The sequence below is a fragment of the Gallus gallus genome, chromosome Z, assembly GCF_016699485.2.
Source record: "Gallus gallus isolate bGalGal1 chromosome Z, bGalGal1.mat.broiler.GRCg7b, whole genome shotgun sequence".
Taxonomy (NCBI): Eukaryota; Metazoa; Chordata; class Aves; order Galliformes; family Phasianidae; genus Gallus; species Gallus gallus.
The window spans coordinates 50,842,918-50,853,909 of record NC_052572.1 but is presented as its reverse complement, the minus strand read 5'-3'; the positions used below and the strand labels follow the sequence as shown (position 1 = coordinate 50,853,909).

General features: G+C 44.5%; 1 protein-coding gene across 11 annotated transcripts in view; it reads left to right on the top strand.

Annotated features, from left to right (window-relative positions):
- Positions 1–9,955: 9,955 nt before the first annotated feature.
- The window catches only part of PAM (peptidylglycine alpha-amidating monooxygenase), a 129,190-nt gene continuing 128,153 nt past the window's right edge, over positions 9,956–10,992 (top strand). For all 11 annotated transcript variants that reach the window (XM_040656387.2, XM_040656383.2, XM_040656382.2 and 8 more), the window contains exon 1: positions 9,956–10,074. The gene's annotated coding sequence lies outside the window, so the exon portion shown is untranslated. The remainder of the gene's footprint in view (positions 10,075–10,992) is intronic.

Sequence of the window (10,992 nt, the reverse complement as noted above, 5' to 3'; positions counted from 1 at the left end):
CTCAAAAGAACTTGTACAACTGCAATATTTTATAGTTTCAGGACAAGAACTAGAAGTTAAGTGTAGAACTCCACTTAGTGGAATTTAAAACTTCAGATTAGAGGTAGCCTCTGGGCCTCATATAGAATATAGCGAATGAGTCAGGTGACTTAAAAATAAATGTAGTGTAAAGGTGACCTGAAAAAAAAATTACTGAAAAGGTAACCTGAAATACCTACATGCTGAGTAGGAAATCCTCTAAATTTAAACTACAGAAAATAGAAGGAAAGGCTGAAAAAAATGCAGGCATCCTGAACATTTCACTTCTTCACAGTTTATATGTCTGAGTCAGAGTCGATATAAAGGCAAAAGTGTTTTTATATTCTAAGGTACAGAGACAAGAATCCTCTCTTAAGAACAGTAAGTTTGTTTGTGGAACATGGCACAGCTTGCCATTCAAACTTAGGTACTGAGGCGCTGCTACCATATTCAGTGATAAAACCACTTCCCGTGAGACTCCTGTTCAGCCACGCTATCCTAGGGTCAGAAGAGAAACAATGTGCTACTGAAGTATACTGAATTTCTGCTTAAATATAGGTTCCTGTAGGCTCTGGGCTTGCAGTCATGAGACAGGTTTCACCTCTCTCAAAGAGGGGAGGAGGTCCGTGGGGAAAAGCAGGCAGGGCTCATGGACAGGGCTTTAAACTAGATTCGAAGGGAGAGGGGAGTAATACCTCACATTTCAAAGAAAGATTATATATTAAAGAAAAACAAAACAAAACAACAACAACAAAAGATGCCTATTTTCTCCATTTTCCGTTTTTGATATAATGTTTGAAAGTGCAGTTTAGGTGAAAGGTGGAGCTAAATGATAAAGTGTGGGACAGCAAAACTAGACAGGGAAGCTGCTAGCAGGGGCCCTCAACATGCAGCCATGAGATGTGCTGGCGACACTGCAAAATACTTGAAATCTCATGACTATGAGCCAGAGACCACTGAGATAATAGGAGAAGGCAGCAGGAAACTCAAGGAAAACACTTCAAAGGAATTAAGAAGTTATCCTCCAAGAATGTGGCAAGGCCAGCTGCCTAGCTGAAGTGCCTCTACACCAATGCACACAGCTTGGGAAACAAACAGAAGTAGGAAGCCGATGTGCTACTACAAAACCATGACACGATTGCTATCACTGAAACCTGGTGGGATGATTCCCATAACTGGAGTGTGGTTATCGATGACTATTCAGAAGGGGCAGGCGTGAAATGAGGGGAAGAAGTGTTGCTCTCTACATCAAGAAAGGAATAGAGTATGAAGAGCTGTCCCCAAAGAATTGCCACAAGCAAGATGAAAGCTGGTGGGTGAGAATTAGAGACCTAAACAATAAAGGGAACCTTGTGGCTGGTGTCTACTACATGCCACCCGATCAAGCAGAGCCTGTTCATGAAGCCTTCTTTCTCCAGCAACAGAAGGCATCACGATCGCAGGCTTTCAACCTGATGAGGGATTTCAGTCAACCTAACAGCTGCTGGAAAAGTAGCACTGTGAGCTGTAGGCAATCCAGGAGGCTCCTGCAATGCACTGAGAATAACTTCTTGAGCCCCACCAGGGGGGGTGCAACACTGGACCTGTTGCCCACCAATGCAAGTGAATTGATGGTGACATCAGGATTGGAAGCTGCCTGGGCTGTGGTGAACATGCAATAGTGGATTTCATGCTTTTGAGGGATACTGGACCAGCAAAGAGTAAAATGAGGAAGCTGAATCTTAGGAAAGCCAAATTCCAGCTCTTCAGAGAGTTGGACAACAGAACCACCTGGGAATCTGTTCTCAAGGACAAGGGAGCAAAACAGAGCTCACAGATTTTAAGTAAGTTTTCCTTAGGGCACAAGGGCTCTTCATCCTCCTGTGTAGGAAGTCAGGAGGCAAGAGACTCACATGGCTGAACCAGGACCTACTGGCCAAACCAAAGAGCAAGAAGAAAATGCACAGGCAGTGGGAGATGGGACAGGTAACCTGGGAGGAGTATAGGGATGCTGCTAGGCAGTGTAGGGAAGGGGTCAGGAAGGCCAAGACCCCGCAGGTTTGCAGAGGACATCAAGCTGTGCAGTGCAGTCAAAATGCCTGAGGGATGAGATGCCATCCAGACAGGCTCAAGCAGTGGGCCCAGGTGAACCTTATGAGGTTCTACAAAGCCAAATGCAAGGTCTTGCACCTGGGTCATAATAATCCCCATTATCACTACAAGCTGGGGGCTGTAAGGATAGAGCACAGCCCTGCTTAGAAGGACTTGGGAGGTACTGGTGGATGGGAAGCTGGTCATGAGCCAGCAATGTGCCCTCAGACCAGAAAGCCAGCCATATCCTGGGCTGCATCAAAAGAAGAGTGGCCAGCAGGCTGAGGGAGGTGAGCCTGCCCCTCTCCGTCCTCAGTACAGAAGAGACTTGGGCCTGCTGTATCGCATCCAGAGGGCCACAAAAATGATATCAGGGATGGAACACCTCCTCTACAAGGATGGCCTGAGAGAGCAGGGTCTGTGTGGCCTTGGAGAAGGCTCCAGGGAGACCTGATAGTGGCCTTTCAGTATCAAAAGGGAGGCTCTAAGAACAAATGGAACAGACTCTTTAGCTGAGTCTTTTGTGACAGGACAGGGGAAATTGTTTCAAACTAAAAGAGGGGATATTTAGACTGGATTTATGGACAGATGTTTTTTTACATTAAGGGTGTTAAAGCAACAGGAACAGGTGACCCAAAGAGGTAGTGGCTGCCCCATTCCTGGAGATACTCAATGCTATGTTAGAGGAGCTCTGAGCAACCTGGTCTAGCTGTGGATGACCCTGTTCATTGCAGGGGAGCTGGACTAGATGACCTTTAAAGGTCTCTTCCAACTCAAGCAATCCTATGGTTCTATGAATGTAAGACAAATAGTATACCAGCAGTTTTCTTTCACAGGCATTTTTTCTCCCCATCACTTGCTTTCGTAAGATCAAAAAAATCTATTTAAGCAACTTAATTTTTCTACTAATCAGCTTGTATGCTACACTAAATTTGCACTAAGTACTCTTGGTCTTGCTCTGTGTCCTCTACTGTTTTCCTGGCAGTGTAAGCAAGGATCACTCTACCTTCTACCTCCAGAGCAGTACAGAACCATGGCATAACTACTACCTGGCAGCACAACTTCCAATATCTCATCAGAAACACAGTGCAATCTGCAAAACAGGACAAATTTGACTGGCTGTGGTGGAAACATCTAGGCTCCTCCAAAAGGAGTATATAACATGGAAGAAATTTACTGTGACAGGAATTTCTCTCCTATCCTTGAAAAAAAAAAAAAGACAAAGCTCAAAAAATGCTATTTCTGATTGTCCTTCTGGTAGCTAAGGCAGTCTCAGACGGTCATCAACAGTCTGAATCTATTTTTGCAACTGTGCTTGAACTTTACATTCATAACAGTTAACTGCCATCATGGAAGCCTTTAAATCTCTGCTGCCTTAGGTTGACTGAAGATGTAGTGTTTTTTATTTTTTTTTTAATGCAAGTAAACACCATTTTGATACAGAAACAGAGGAATTTAGTAAAAGCATTTATACAAACATGCCTTCTGAAAGCACACAGTATTTACATATAAAAGCATTTCCACAGTTGCATTGTTCATTCACTTTAAGGAATTTGCACTAAATGCCAAAGGAAATTCAATAGGGATTGAAGTAATGTGGTATTTCAAATATCTGTTATGTTTGCATTGATGTTCTGGGTTTTCATTGCCTTGTGAATATTCTCATACAGTACAGAAGATCTAGGCAATGAATGAATTGGATTTTAGAATTAGGGCTATAATTCCTTAATTTATAAACTATGAGGATGATAGGCTACTAGCAGATCTGGAGGGAAGGAGGGAAGGAAGGGAAGGAGAAAAATTAGTATTAGCATTTACAAGAGGACTACAAAAATCAGGAAAAAATACTGAAATCTTCATGACAAAGACAGGTGTCTCACAAGGGCTAAGTATCTTGATTTTATGTCTTTTTTAAAAAGAAAATCTGTATGTGATTCAAAAACTATTGTGTCCAGGTATTAAAAACACTAACTGCATTTTAGCCAATATTTACTCCAGCATTTCCCCAGGGAAATGTGTGGTTTACAATTGGACTTAAGTTGACACTGGAGTTATAATGGACTGTAAAATCAAGCTACTCCTTTCGGTTTATATTTAGAGGACTCCAGCAACATTGTAAGAATGGATGTATCTCCCACAACGTAAGAAATGAAAACATATGAAAAAATAACTTAGTTGGCTCTAACAATACTATTTCCAATTATTTCAGAAGAATTATATAGCAAGATAAAAAATTAGTCTCATGTTGTTTTCTAGTCTGTTGCAGGATCAAGTGTTAAGGTTCAGTTTCTGGAAATGTAGCTTCACTAGCTGCAGATAAAAGCATGTCATGCATGCTGGGGAAATCTCAGGTACGTCCACGTATCTTGCTCAGCCTTCTTCCTGTGAGTAAGGAAATAATTGGTTTTGGTGGCAGGCTGAGGAGTCACATCCCCCACATATCCCAAATTCACTCAGTTGCTTGCTATCATTCTGCGTATGTGATCACTGTTCACATGAAGGACAGTGACCTCTGTAAAGACATATCTAATTATTAACCCAAAGGCTATCTGCTACAAATCAGCATTTTATCCTGCTATTCTCTTAATCTGGCTAGAGGTGCTTCCAGATTAATCTTCTGGCTAGCAAAGATCAGAGACAAGGGAAGGAAGCAAGAAAGAAAGTGAATACATTGCAAGAAGGGAAAAGATGAGTCCTTCTTTAGGGATTAAATGAAGTTCTAAGGATTTGTTTAGAGCAGTTGGAGTAAATCCGTCTGAGAAAAAGGCTATTTATCTTTCTTTCCTTAGAGTCCTCAGACAATGGCTGGTTCTTTGATCAGATGTCACTCAGAGTGAAAGTGGATCTCTGAACTGGTGGCTCTGTTCTCAAGAACAGGTAATTTGGCCATCATACTCAAACGCATCACACTGATGGGATCCTGCCTCCTCTCGGGAAAGGGAGATAGTTCCAGACCTCTGCTTTCTGACATGATTGCTGGTGACTCTTTTGTTCTGTATCTGTAGAACTGGGACAAAGAAGTTCTGGAATAAAGAGGAAAAAGGAAAATGAGTTAACCAAGTCTTATTTAATGATAGCTTAATAAAAGAGGAATACGTGGTGGTTTTTCTTTTTCTTTCTTTCTTTTTTTTTTTTTTTTTGGCAGGTTATCTAATTGGTTCAATATCCACAACTGAGTATCTTTATTTTCAGTCTTAAAGAACTAATAGTTGACCAGATTCTGTGGAACATGGACGAAATGGAAGGAAATGCCTTATCTTCTTTACACTGCTGCTGCAAAGCTCAGTTAGTTAGTATTTAAATAGTCTATAATAAACCTAAAATACTAAATAAACATTACATTCATTTACTTCACTGTTTCTCTTACCAGTGTCATAATTGAATTCTTTTGCATGAATTCTGAACACAAGATTGATTTCACTGAGTGAAGCAAAGTAAGAGCAGGCAGCCATCCAGTGTCCCACTGCTTGTCATGGCACATACACACTTGGCCATGATATATATCTATGGTTGAATGATGTCCCCCAGTGCTCATGCTGAGACTAAATCCTTGTCCAGAACATTAACTTTTGAGTCATTTTGTATTGCCTGTGTGTAATAATTAGCTTGTAGCAAACCTACCATCAGTTATCCCACAGTAAATCCGCTTGGATCTATCCGGATTTTGCAAGGTGTGGATGAGTGACTCAATCCATACAAAACTGCTTTAATTCCAGCCCAACGCTGGTAAATTTGCCCCTGGATAAATCATGGCGGAGCACTGCCACTTATTTTCAATTTTTTATCTTTCAGTGCTTGTTTCTCACTCTTCAAAACATAAATCAGCTCATTCATACATATCTACCACAGTATGATTTGCTCTACCCTCAAGAACTGCCTCTCCGTTCAAGTGCACTGGCTGCAGTTACCTTTAAAACAATGTTAGCACAGGACAAATTGCCTTAACATTAAACAATTGTTTGTTCAGTGGACTTTGCTGACAGATTTTGTCTTGTTCTATGCAAACAAACATTTATAGATATAGTCAATTACGGATGTATATGCAAAGAACAATTTGGCATCACTACTCTTCCTCTTCTTTCATCTCCTCTGTCCGTAACTATTCATCTTTCAAGGTTTCATAACAAAAAGCACCAGGCCTCCCCACTTACTAGTGCACCTATGTCTAGCTTTGTGAAGCCTGGCACTATTCTTGAATCTCATCTGCAAACTGAGTAATGGGAACCCTTTTTAAATCCTTATAACATAGCATTACCACAGCCTACCAGCAAGTATAAAGGACTACTGTGAGACTTGCTCAAAACACTTTTAAAGCTTGTGTTACTTCCCCTTCTATAAGCAAGTAGTCTTGCTCTAGGAAGAATTAACACTTTAGAACGATGAATCTCATTACATACTTCACCTCCGTCATGTGTAGCAGGAACTAGAGGTGATCTGGGATCTAGCATCCGTCACTGCTTAGAACAATCAAATGATCAATGTTGAACGACTGTTTTCCTACACCGAATCCTTAGGTGAAGTTTTAAAGTTGGAGAATAAGATCTGGTTTGCATATACTAAACATTTTGGCAAGTCTCCCTTCAGTTATCACTGACATCTGATGATTATTTTCCCAAGACAAGGAAAGCCACTGAGAGTTTTTGGAAAAAAAAAAAAAAAATCAGTGAGACCTACATAGAGGTCCCAGAGGCAAAGGGACAAGAGTAAGGATATGTAAGGACACATGAAAAGCCTCAGGAGATATATGGACAGTTTTCAAGAATGTTTATCTGAGTTGGCACATTTGGATTAATGACAACTAATTGAATTACTTGCACCGGGGCACCACTAATCAACCATGTCAGATTTCTCATATGCTCCACTCTAAGATCACAAGACCGTTGTATATGTAAGCAATACCCCAAACAGATACAACAGATCCAACAGTAAACATTTTCTGGTCTAAATCTATGTCTTCTCACAAACCATTCTTATGTAATTCTTACATAAAATCTTACCGTTGGTAAAATGTGGCGTCATTTTACAAGATAGTTATGATTAATTTGCTTTTCCAGTATTGTTTTAGTTTATTATTTTACTTCATGAATGCACCACTTTTTAAGTATTGGCCTGGCAGAGCTGAAGTTTAACACCTTCTGTTCACAGGAAAGGCATTATTATATAAGCAGCAGCATCTCAGAAAGCTTTCTTCATCTGCAAAGTTTTGCTAAAGGTGCTAGCTGAGGTAATTGGATTTCTGATATGCTTCCCTGTTCACTCGGACAAAATAAACCTCCAATGGGAAGGTATCTCTTTGAGGTATTTTTTACATTACCTTTACATTACATTCCGTTATGAGAAGAGCATTGTGTAGCGCTGCATTGCATATCTATATAATAAATATCCAGCTCATTGGGGCTGTTTCTTAAATAACTGGAATTTATCTTGGTGTTTTAAACAAGTCTTGGAAATAATGATGAGTAAGACTGCAGCCTGAAGGAGTTTATGGGCTGATTTTTATCCTCAAAAGAGCTCTTCAAAGACTTGCATCCTTTATGCTGCCAGCATGCTGTTCCATCTGCAAAGTAAAATCACCACAGAGCTCTCCAGTGTATATGCTGTCTGTGCTTTTATATATTCTAGAGAGAAAAGGGAAGGGTGACATTTTGTTTTGCCTACAAGGGAGGGGAAAAAGAAAATAAGCGTCTGTGGCAAACGCAGAGGAAATGATGCTCAAAGCAAGGAGCGAAAGAGCTTACAGTCATTCAGTCTACTATGTATTTATGTGTTTATTTATCTAAAATATGTCATCGAGATATATGCTACTGGCCTTTACAATTTAATATTTATTACAGCTGCTTGCTGGGGACAATATTACTGTGTTACAGAAGTGCACACAAGGGGACCTCATGACTCAAAAGCTTTCTGGACAAAAATTCAAACGATACTTTCTCAAATGCCTATAACTGGCATGTGGCAATTGCTTACACAGCTGAGGCACTCACAGTGAAACTTTCTCAGATAAGAACAAGTACACTTTCCGCAACACAAAGTTTTAGGACACAAAGTTTGGTCCATTCCCTACATACAAGGAAGTCCAAGCGTGAGTCTCACACGAGACTGAAAGAAGACCAAACAAATGTTGTCATTTGACATAACTTTCATCTCAAGTGTTTGAATTGAGCTACTTCAGCACGTATCCACTTTCTGAAAGCTTAAAGGACTTGCTGACTTGGGCCTGATGCAGAACCCTCTAGAACTAGAGCAAACATCTGCAAGCAAGAGAAAATCCCACAGCGCTGTGTTTCCAACAAAAGCCTTGAAGTAAATGATGTTTTATGTAATAGAACAATCAGGATACTTTGCCTTTATTGGGAAGTCATTATAGAATACACCTAATCACGTGCGGTGACAAACTTTTAACACAGTGAGGTCAGCCTTACAGGATCTGGTGCGCGGCACATTTATCTTGCTGCACTTCATGCTAAGGGCTACAGTCTGAGTTGCAAAAAAAAACCCAAACCAAACAAACAAAGATTCTCTATTTTTCTACTCTAGGATGTATCACATTAAAAGAAAAGGGCACGGGAGGTCTTGTCTCAGATTTCAGAAGATAGATGAGGAGGCAGAAGTTAAACACCACACTTCAGTGTATTCATTTCGTGGGTTCTGTGAATCAATACCAAATCACTTGGCAAAGAGACAAGCAATATAAGCAAAGCTGAAGTTTAAAAAAAAACAACGATGTTCAAACACTCAGAGTAATGAAAGTAATATAAGCAAATGGAAGTAACTACAGCAGAATTATTTAGAGAGCCATTAAACATGAAGTTTAGGGTGGATTGCTTTATGCACGCTGTAATGAAGAATAGGAGTTGGCAGCGTCTTCTCAAATGAGTGCCTTCCGCAATACAAGCGTATTCATTAAAAGCCGAGATCTTAATTTCTCTAATTTGGAAGATGAAACTTTTTAAAAATCAGAAGCAGTATCTTCAAGGAAACCCTCATAGGAAACCCCTGTAGTGTGGCACAGCAGAAGGTGGGGGCAGCCCCTGGCTGCATCAGCTGCCTCTCCAAGGCACCGCTGTGCGCAGGGTGAGGCTGGAGGCCCCCAGAGCTGGAGCTACACTGCTCAGCGCCACAAAGAAGACCTGTGCTTAGGTGAGAGGCCCGACACAGCAACATATGTGCTGGTGTGACTGCAGCCGGGGCTGTGAGTCATCGCTTCGTTTTGGAGGGCTCGGTACTTCTTGCGTCAGGGAATGAAGATGCCATTGAGACAAACTAGTGGCGAAGTAATGACCCAGCAGGGCCACGCTTTCACCTTCTGAAGGACCAGGCGTTAGAAACCAGGCTGAAAATCCAGTAATGTGCCTTATTTCAGGTAAAGGGAACAGACTCTGCGAGAGTGAATTCGTGAATTCTGTTTATCTGTATTTCATATGAACAAGCAAAGCCTTTACCACTGCACTGAACTTGGTCTGTGTGTTAAGATTCAAACACACAAACTTGTTTTCAGAGCAGAGTCAATATTTCCTATACACTGAGGTATTATCTTAACTTGGAAGTGGCAGAATGACGCCTGACCAACTAGTTTTGTTTCAAACCGAAGAGCACACCGGTTTGAATGCCAGCCAGCTCATACGGCACAAGCGCGACCGGTTCTAGGCACTGCCCGCGCCTGCTCGGAGAACGGCACCTGGAGGCACTCGGAGCCGCGTGCACGGCGCTCCACTTCGAAGGAGCGGCACGGCGGGGAGCCCCAGCGCCGCCCCAGCGACCGCAGCGCGCAGGCCGACGTGAGCAGCACCGCGTCCCCGCGCAGGGCGGGCAGGGGCGGGGCCAACGCGACCGGGACACGCCTCCGGGGCGGGGCGTTGGGGCAGGCGGGGAGGGGCGGCGGCAGGAAGGGGGTCGCGGAGGCGGCGGAGCGCGGTAGCTCTCGGTGTCGGCGGTGCTGCCGCCGGTAGAGAAGCGGTGTGGCCGTGGGCAGTGGTTCTCGACTTGGTGAGTTCCGTGCAGCGCGCTGCCCGGGAACGGAGCGGAGCCGGGCGGGGCGGGGCTGGGAGGAGAATAGCTTTGTCCCTGCGCTTCGCCCCGGATCCGCTCTGGGGCCGGGGCCGGTCCCGGTCCTGGTCCCGGTCCCGGTGCCGGTCCCGGTGCCGTCTCGGGGCAGGCGGTCCCATCTCTGGGACGGCGGCCGCCCGGCTGCGCAGCTTCTCGGTCAGGCACGTGTGCCGTGCCGCTGCTCTTCGTCGGGCTGTGCCGTGCCGAGCCGCCTTAGGCGCGGCGCCTCCGGGTCGCCTTTGCTGTCCCACTGCGGTGCTGCCGGGGCCGTGCCCGCGCCGCTGGGACCGAGGGCCGGACTGGGCGCTCCCCCACCGGCGAAGTTTTCTCGAGCGCCCCCCGCGCGGAGCGGGGCGGCGTGGGTGAAGCGGCGGCGGCGGGACGGTGCTGGGAGGTGACGAACCGGGCGCTGCCCGTACCGCTGGGGCCCTGCCCGCCGCGGGTGGCACAGAGCGGTGCCCGCGGTGCTCCAGACTTGAGGCTATTTTGAACTACGATGTTATGGCTCCCATCGCTCGTTGGGAGTGGCTTTCCTTTCTTTTTTTTCTTTTTATTCATTCTTTCCTTTTTTTTTTTTTGATTCTGCTTTTTTTTTTTTTTCTTTTTAACTCTTGCATGAAGTCCCGCGCGTCGGTCCGTGCGGGTTAGCGCAGCTCGTTTGTTCCCCGGCCCAGCCTCGCTGCGAGTCGGGGCGCGGGGGCGGCTGCGAAAGCTCCGGGCACTGCCGCGGGCGGCTCGGGGAGCGCCTGGGTCCGGAGCGCTGGAGGGGCACCGGCGCTGCGCGGCTGTTCGCCGCTGCTCCGGGACTGCGTGTCCGGCACAGCGGTGCGAGTCCAGCTGTAAGGAGACAGGCGCTTC